We start from the raw sequence: 9,675 nt of genomic DNA, 5'->3' as shown, positions 1-9,675 counted from the left end.
TATTCATGGGAGAAATTAAGAAATTAAGGGGTCAGGAAAAAAGCCCAAATTAATTTTTCCCCACTTGTAATGTGACAATATTAAAGTCCCTTTTGGCTAAATGAGGTTACTGCTGACAGACAGTGCTGACAGAAAGTGCTGAGGTCTGGAAACTTTGCCACCATATCCTCTAATGCATTTCTGTTCCCCTCCGGTCGGGATTCAATCAACCTTTGTCCCTAACTTTGACAAAAGCAATGTTTCTTTTTTCCTTCTAACACATTTTGACGAGTTCAGCAACCGCTTAAAGAACTAAATCGCCGCAGTCAAGAAAAAGTGTACTGGTTGAGTTTGCCCGCGAGTTTACTGGAGAGTGTTGGACACCTACAGAGCTGTGTACATAGATTCTGCCAGTGATACTTTAGATTTTATCGATTGAATAACACGGGTGAGCCACCTGTGTTGTGCAAAGGCTTGTGGGAGCTGGAGTAGCCTCCAGGTGAAAATGGAAGGGTTAAGTACACCACGGGATTTCCTGCCATTCAGCCAAATTTATATATAGACCCTGATGTGAAGTCCAGCTTTCTTCTACTCCTTGGCATGACCTGGTGTTGAAAGTCATTGTCCATTTTTCTTTTGTATTTTTCAAATGGCAGCCATTGGATGCAATGCACTTAGAAAAAGCAAAACAAGGTCATTAAAATAGGTGGAAATTAAAGACACAGCTGAAACAACACGACGTAGAGAAGGCTAAATCAAACGGACGCGCAATGACCTGACCTGTGGACCGGAAGCTTCCACGTCAGTGGCATTGTGCGACACTGCACTGCCAACCTCTGCAAAGATTTGACATGATAGCTTTTCATTCGAGCTGCAAAAACAAAATGTTCCCATGCTGCCATTTATATCAAAGAATCTGAACACAAAATTGCTCAAACAGAACATTGGACTTTCTTTAATGCATAACTTTCCAATTTGTTTTCTATTTGTCATCCCTCTGTCTTGTTCTTCAATACTTTGGACCCCCCAGGACCGTTGTGGCTGTGTGTGGGTTCCAAACAGTTCCCAACAGCCAATGGTTTTGTGTGAAGAAGCCACTCAGAACAGTTTTTTTAGATACAGAACGATAAAGCTGGCAGCTCCTAGTCTCGGTAGAAAATACCAAAGATAAAAACAAGGGGGGCTCCTAGATCGGCATCGGAGCGGACTTCCTGTTCGAGGAGGTCGGCTAGACAACACGTCCAAACGTCAGATTTCTGAAGGAGAGCGAGGAGAAAATGCCTTGAAACGTTCTGTCCTCGTGTGCTGAGCTGCTTCTCACACACGCCACATGTCCCAGGCAGATGTTGATGGATCTTTAATTCATGAAGTGCTCTGAGCTGGCATGCGATGAAACTCTGGCCACTACACGTGATGATATGATATTTATAAGATTCTGCTGGGGGGGAAATCTTCAACATATTTTTGATGGATACTTTGAGGATTTATTTATTTATTTATTTATCAAAAATATCAATAGCTGTTGTGTAGAGACTGCAATATGCAAATCGCATTATTTGATGAGCACATTTTATGTATTATCCTTCTTTATAAAAGTGATGAGAGAGCCACAGTGCTGAAACTTCAACAGCGAAAAAAAGCTTGGCTGCCACGATCAGCGGATTACCTGTTAATCGCCCTAAATTGTTGTTTAATGAACACAAATCATGTTTTGGAGTACTTGTTTCATCTCCCATAATGTTGTGCATTTGTGGGAGATAAAGTAAATTTGGCATGGTCTTAATTTTTTCAGTGCTTGTGGATTTGCTCAGATTTTTGTGGGTCCACATGCAATCCACCGGCTGATGGTACCTACCGAGGCCTTCAAATTATTATTTTTTAAATCATATTTCATTTTTTTAATGAACACATTTGGTGGCGCTGCTTCAGGTCTTCCTTCAAGATCTCTTTTTTTGCGAGCAGCAGCTGTGGAACGAACAGAAGCGAACGGCGATGCCGACGGGAAGCTCTCCGAGCACGTCTGCGTCGAATACGCAATTAGCCGAAAGTGAACGCGTGTTCTCGGAAACGGTTTTTTTATCCGGAGCGCGTTCAGAGTCATGCCTCACCTATTACGTAGACGCTCACACGCTCGGGGACAGTAGAATAAATTCTGCAAACAACATTCGCTGCCGAGATTGTGGTCATTGTATGGGATGGAAATGGATGCTCCTGGGCTGAGTTTGCGGTCATTGCGGGGGGATTGAAATGGATGCTTTAGTCTGGATTTGTGGTCATTCCCGGGGATGGAAATGGATACTTTGGGGTGGGTTTGTGGTCATTCCAGGGGATTGAAATGAATACCCTGGGCTGGGTTAGTGGTCATTGCAGGAAATGGAAATGGATGGTTTAGTCTGGCTTTGCGGTCATTGCAGAGGGAATGAAATGGATGCTCTGGGCTGGTTTTGACAGTATTGCTAAAGCAAAAGTGTGTTATTTAGCAGAACCGGCTGCTGGCCTAAACGGTCTATACAGCCGTTTAGGACCACAAGCATCCACGGGCCACACAACTCAGGTTTTAAATGTTCTTGCGTCAATTCCTCGGTCTGTGATCACTGTCGACAACCCCCCCTCCACCCCGGTTCCCGGTTCGTGATTGCTTCCTCCTTCCTTCCACACCCACCCCCGCCCCCCTCCTCCTCCTCCTCCTCCTTCTCCCTCCATTCCGTGATTTGTTCCCTCCAGCTCATTCTTCTTTAGGGCAGCCAAAAAATCCAAATCTTTCTGCACTGGAGGCGAGCGCTCTGTCTCAATAGAGCGTCGCGCAGGCCGTGGTTTTTCCACCCCCCAAAGACGGCACTGCTCGATCGCCACTCGAGGGGTTTTTTAAATGTCGAGGGCGAGACAAGGTCGCGAGCGCTCCTACGGGGAAAAGCGTGGCCCTGCTGTAAAGGTGACTCTGCCATTAGCCCGCCTTTCATTACCGTAAGCGTTTAATCAATGCGAGTCTCCAGATGACGTGGGTAACTGGAAATTAATTAGTTTCGCTTTGCGTTCCCTACCGCTCGGTATATATTCTTTGGCATCCATCCTCGTTTGATTGAATGTTTTCGCGTCTGTATTTTTGTCTAATTGTTAGCCTAGAATGATTATCTGTATGTGGCTATCAATTTTGATCAATTAATAAGAAATGCTTCACTGACTGAAGGGTGTGTTCTCTTTATTTTTTATTTATTTTATAGGGTCTGTGTAGCCTCATCTGAACCTCCCAATAGCAATAATGGAGTTCCCTGCTTTGATGATCTTGCATTTCTGCATTGCTTTCGTGGATCAGTAATCCTATCGCTAAATGGGGTAAATTGAATTTCGAGGCCAGGTCTCTGTTTGTTAACCACAGTGGAAATTCGATGGCCAAACAGCTGAACAGGAACTCCAATGGTTTCTGTGGTGGCTTCGGAGTGCGATTACCTTCAGAATGCATTGATTTCTCAGCTGTGACGTGATGAAGTTATGAAAATGCAGATAGCAATACTTTAATACTTTAATACTTTGCCCATCCAAAATTGTGTTCATACAGGACTATGCTGTTTACTAAGATTGTGCCTCTGGATCTTACTCTGGATGGCCGTGTTTGAGCTACGGGAGATATATGACTTTGGTAATGAGTGATAATGGTGATGATGAGTTTCTCGGAGCGACTCTTTACCATCATGCTTTGCTCTCATGCTCCCTGTGCTAGGAAGGATGAGGATATGGTATCCCTGAGCAGACACTGTGGCACAGCCTGATTTGCAAGAAGGAGGTTCCAGGTTTGAGTCCCGCTCAGCTGGATCCTCCCTGCGTGACGCTTGTGTGTTCTCCTCGTGTCCTTGTGTGCCTTCTCAGGATACTCTGGATTCCTCCCACAGTCCACAGTCACACAGCCAAGGAACTATACATGAATATTATATATATGAATATTAACATCCCTGGCTAACCCTGGCACATTTACAGAAATGTTTTCAATGTGCCACAGTCCCTGTCAGATAAACATATACGTTGAATTATGACGCTGAATCACAATTTCACATCCTGGTACCCTCCCCAGTTGTTTTGCCCACCCTTCCTGCTGGGCCCAGCCTCACAAGACCCCGACTAATCTCATTACGGCCCACGGTCCGTCCTGCAAGCTAAGTGCCGCCTGCTGCTGCAACCCAAATTTCTCTATACCACGTCACCACTTTTCAATTAGCCAGGCCGGTGTCTCCCAGCAGTGGACCGCCACCCCCCCCCCTCCCGCCCCACCTTCAGTTTAACTTCCGCTATTGCTTTGATTAGCACGCTTGAGTGTTTGTCTTTATGCTGCATCCTGTACTCGCTTCTGTATCAGTGTCATGTTTGCTTTCTGAACATGCTGTTCCTAGTTTTTTTGTCTTTAAAAAAAAAAACTTTATTAAATGATCTTGGGCTCTGGAAAAATATTATTACTATTATTATTATTGTTAATAATTATTTATTTTCTTGCCACTCTCCCAGTTTGCTTGCTCATGGGGTTCTGGGCCTGGGAAGTCTGTAAAGACACCTCTGAGACACTGGGTCTGTGTGAACAGTGCCGTACAAACACAACTGTATTGAGCTGAGTTGAATTGAACCAAATCAACCAGAACCGAAACGAACCCAACCGAACCAAACTGAGTAGTTCATCTCTGCCCCGTCAGGAATTATGAAAACCCAGGACACGGCTGTGTAGTTATCGTGGATCGGCATCTGTGGGTGTGCGGAATCAATACCCACACTCTTCCACGTAAGGGATTTTCCCCCTTTTTTTTAGATCAATCAAAATTAAAAGGACATAAACAGAAGCCTCATTTTTCTAAAAAAAAAAAACGCTTGACGCACATTGCGAACGTCAATATTAAGAGGTCTTCATGTGTGTTGTTTTTCATATTATGTAAATATGAATGACAAGACTGAAAACGGTTATCATATTACATAACTGAACATTATTTTAAAGTATAAAAATGAAGTGTAAACGTCTGAAGTTGCTAATCTGCCCTAACACGTGACTCCATTTTCCATATTTATTGTAAAGATTAGTGCAAGATTACTGTGTAGCAATTTAATGAATTCCCCGTTTTTCAACTGCACCTCAGTGACCAGCAGCAAAATGGCTGCTTAATCCTCACTGATGCGCATTCATAGTTAGCGGCCTGCGTTTTGAGGGTTACTAGCCCCCTAGAATGTAGTTAATCGACAGACACTGCCCTACAGTCAGCATCTCTTGTGCCGTTGCTGCTGACAAGGCATACCAGAGCCGTGCTCAATTGAGAGGCTAGCACTTTTCAATGAGAACGACAAATGGCTTATACTTACTTGTACACTGAAATCTTACATTAACTGGACTAAAGGAAGAGTCTGAATTTCATAAACACTTTCACTAAACCCTGTAATGATAAACACACTAATGGCAACAGACGAGTATTCATATTTAGATTAGTTACCATATTTTTGCCACACTATTACAATATCTAACGAGCATTAACTCAATTAAAAATGGAAAGAAAACCATAATACACACCCAATACTTTTGCAGTGATTGTTGTTAAATGAAAATGAACTCACCTGTTTCTGGGTAAATTTCCAGGACATTTCAATTCCGTTCTGGAGCAGATGCTTTGAATCTTCGGTTAATACCGGGGCCGCGGTTCACTGAGAACTAGACTGCGACGGCGGCCATTTTGTGCCTGCCCAGCAGAGAGCATCTTGAATTAATGGAGTATGCATTCGGGACTGGAGTCATCATACCTCTGTAGCTCTTATACCATTGTTAGTTTCCTCTGGTTGGTCTTTGTATACAAGATGAGCTGAGGCGTTTCAGGTGCTCGCGAGTGCACCAGCGCATAAATTAAATACATGACTTCATGGTTTTTGTTGCCTCCTGACACGCGGCGTATAAATATAAGTAGAACCCTTATAAATGCCGCTCTCACCGAACCAGGCCGCAGCGTCTTGATTAAAACGATCATTCAAACAATAATCTGTGGCTCCTTTTGCACTCCTGAGCAGATCTCTCCTGTGTTGTGCGGCTAATAACGACTTCGTCTGCACCACACACTGCGAGCAGGAGAGATTTCTTCTGGCACGGACATCAACGCACAAGGCACATAAAGCCATCTTGCTGACTGGCGCGCTCTAATAGACAAGATTTAATTCAGTGCAATTTTCATGTGCAGCTGTAGTATTAAACTTTGGTTAGGGGACACATGGGAAGCTAACTGGCTAGCTGCAAGGGAAGGGTGGGGGGGTAGGTGAGGGTGGGTGGTGACAATTCCACAATTAAAAATGCTGACTGAAATAAATCAATCCAATACAGTTACAGCCAGCTCACCCATATGCACAGTAAAACTACCATCATCTCACTTTCCTTTTAATAGGTCATTATTATTCAAGTTTTGTAAATGCAAGCATCTTCACTTCATGACTAATTTGGGTTCTCATGCCTCACATAAAATCCAGCAACTGAGATTGTGAAGCACCAATGGTATAGAAACATTCAGTATAGAAATGTCCCTCCAAAATCTTCTGTATTAGCTCACTGCAAGTTTGACAGGGCATTTCAAATGGTTGGCTAAGCACCTCCATTGACATTTCCTGGACGATTGCTGTGATGAGGTCAATGCTATATGAAGTTACATGCTGTCTCTGATATGCCGAATAGTGTTTCACTGATATGATCCATTGTGTACATATAAAAAAAAAAAAGCAGGGATGAAAAAAACCTTAATATCTTCGAGCCACAGTTAGGTCCAAACTCTGCACATGCCTGGTCTTTAAAGTCTGTGAGATGCAATATCCCTGCAGTGTGGTGCTCGTAACCTTGAACTGCAGCCACACATACACAAGCACATGAATCGTCGGAAGCAGTAACTGGAAATCTGTTTATTAGCACAGCGCATCTGTGGGAATGGTGAAACCTGGTGTGGTGTTGGGCCCCCAGTAGAAGGACCTTCTACTGCTCCTTTTGGACAAGCTCACCTCTAAAATGGACTGATTCTGTCTCATGAGTGTCTGAGGAATTTTGTAATTTGTCCTTGTGTTCTATTCTCTCCAAATGTTATTCTTCATCATCTGAAGGACTGAGAGCCGCTGGATATGCTTGGTTTTTAACAAAAAAGAAACTGGCATTAATGAGTTTTGCTCTCTGAATAGATGTTTCCGGAATGACAGACATAGCCTGCTAGGCTAAAAATACGAATTTCAGACAGACTGGCTCTACAAGGCTTATTTCCACTCTTTAAACACGTCCTATAGCGCTTGACAGCTTTTTTTGGCATGATATTCTAGAGGCAGGCATTAATTACTGACTCTAACGAGAATGGTACTTGGAAATGCGCATATGTCCAACACCCACAGAACTGACAATGCAAGCCAGGAATTGTGCTGTGTCCCAGATTGAGTCTACTCGTTAAGTTTCACGAAAATGTTTCGTACCGACAGAAAAACAGAACGAAAGAAACACATCAGGGTACTTGCCCATAACCTACCTGCTGAAGATGGATGGAGGAAATGGTTCAGTAAAAACGTCCATCTGTGTAAATGTACTGCATGGAAAAGAGTGTAATATTTTCTGCATATTCCTCTTTTTCACAAGGGTTTATAGTAAAATGCAGGTGTAAAGACGATGACAGAGTTATTGTTTAAATCTGAAACTAAGCAAAAAAATACACCCTAAATTCAGTCACATTTCCTGTATTTATAGACCATCTTGCATTCCTTTTGCAGACAGAAAACCGTCTTCCTGTTATATGGTCTTTGCAGATACATTTATCTTGATATTGTCTATCTGTTCTGCTGGTTTATGATGTAAGAACCAAGAAACTCTGATATGTATCGTATGAATGCCGGTAAGCCGATTATGTCACGTCTTTTGGCCCTTTACTGTGGAATATAAACGTTAGTCGCCATGGCGCCATTGCGAAGAACACGTCCTCTTCTCTCAATTGGAGGGACTTCCAGTCTCCATCAAGGGTGGGGCAGCAGGAAAGAAAAGAAGCTGGCTGAAATGGTTCTGAAAGCAGCCTGGGAATTTGGTGTTGATGACTGGATATAAACGGAAGCTCTTTAGGAGCCATTTTAGGAGTTCTCAGCCTCCAGGGGGATCGTAAGTCCCCCCCGACGGAAACGAGCGCGCTGAAAAACTCTTGGCGCTTCGCATATCGCCGGAGTGTCGCGCACACGTCCGACGCCCGTCTCTCTCGATGGCCCAAACTAATCGACCGTTTGGAACCCGGCAGGCGAGGTACGTACCGCGGAGACGTGCGACGTGTTTACCGGGAGCTGTACGAACGCGGTCTCTCGCAAACAGAAGTGGACCGCCGAGCCCCTACGTTGTCAAAAAAAGCCGCCGCGGAGACCCGCTGACAACACACGCCTCTGACGGCGGTGTTAATGAATCCTCTTTTTCGGCGAGTAATAAAAAAACGTAATTGCGTAGTTTTTCAACTTTGGCTCCGCGCGCTCGTCCCCTTTTACATCGCCTAATTGCCCAGCTGCGCTCTGGGTGATTTCAGCTCTGCCAATCGAGTGGGAAAGCACGGTTTTTACGTGCTTGCGTGCGTGCGTGCGTTACGAACTTGGGCCGTTGCGAAACAGCACATACATCTCTCGCATGAACCTCGGTTCTCTATAGTAGCATGAACGGGAGAAGCAGGGGGATTCCACATGGATTGAACGCCTCCATTCATCTATTGACCGAAAGGATTATTATGATTCCCCCCCCCCCCCCCCCCCCCCCCCCTCCGTTGTTAAGTAATGCGCTTCATCTAACTGCAGCGGGGAATGGGGCCCAGCTTGGCAGATTGATTCGGTGCAGGACCAATTGATTTATCTGAGCAGTTGGCAGGGACTGAGATCATCAAAGTGGACAGATGTCACTTCAAATGTTCCCTGCGCTCCGTGGCGCCCCCCCCCTTCAGATCTCCCTAATCTTTTCGCATGTGTGAGCATGTGAAAGGAGACCCTTTCAATACACAAATCCATCCCGCCACCCATTGGCAGGTATTGATCATGCAGCCATTTTGGCACAACTACCCCCCCACCCCCCCCCCCATTGTGTAAGCCCAGCAAAAATGTCTGTCATTAGCTGTTAAGACTTTTTGGGTATTTGTTTAAGGACCTGCCCCAGTTTCTGAAAATCTTTTTCTTTGTGCTTTTTATTCTCGCTTTTTTTTTTTTTTTTGGCATTTTCAAAACAAAGTATATTTTCTGATCTAAAGAGCTTTAATTCGCCATAACATCTTCCTCAGATATTGAACAAACTAATTGAATCTGGGTGATTCCAGTTCTGTATCTTGTCACGGGGTTTGTAATAATCCAGGAAATCAATAGCCAGTTCTTAGAAGAGGTAATGGCATACATGTTATTATTAATAGTACAGAGAAATGAATAGAACATGGCCTTAGGCAGTGAGGTTAGGTCTAGTACAGTTAACAAATACTGCGTTACATGTTATTTATTTATGTGTTTGTTTACTTATTTTGTCCCTAACTGAAGTAGTTTAAGAATTTTCAAATGGTTGTTGATATTCTTATCGGCTTTTGCAATTTGTGTTGTAAACATATTTATGGCCATATAACATATTCATATTTATGTAGTTGGTTAGCACAATATTGACATTCTAGATTGGCACAGATGCAACCAGAATGTCTGTTAGTGATAAACGTAGGGAAAATTTACTAA

This window comes from Anguilla anguilla, chromosome 2 (assembly GCF_013347855.1).
Source record: "Anguilla anguilla isolate fAngAng1 chromosome 2, fAngAng1.pri, whole genome shotgun sequence".
NCBI lineage: Eukaryota > Metazoa > Chordata > Actinopteri > Anguilliformes > Anguillidae > Anguilla > Anguilla anguilla.
This window is presented reverse-complemented; position numbering follows the sequence as displayed.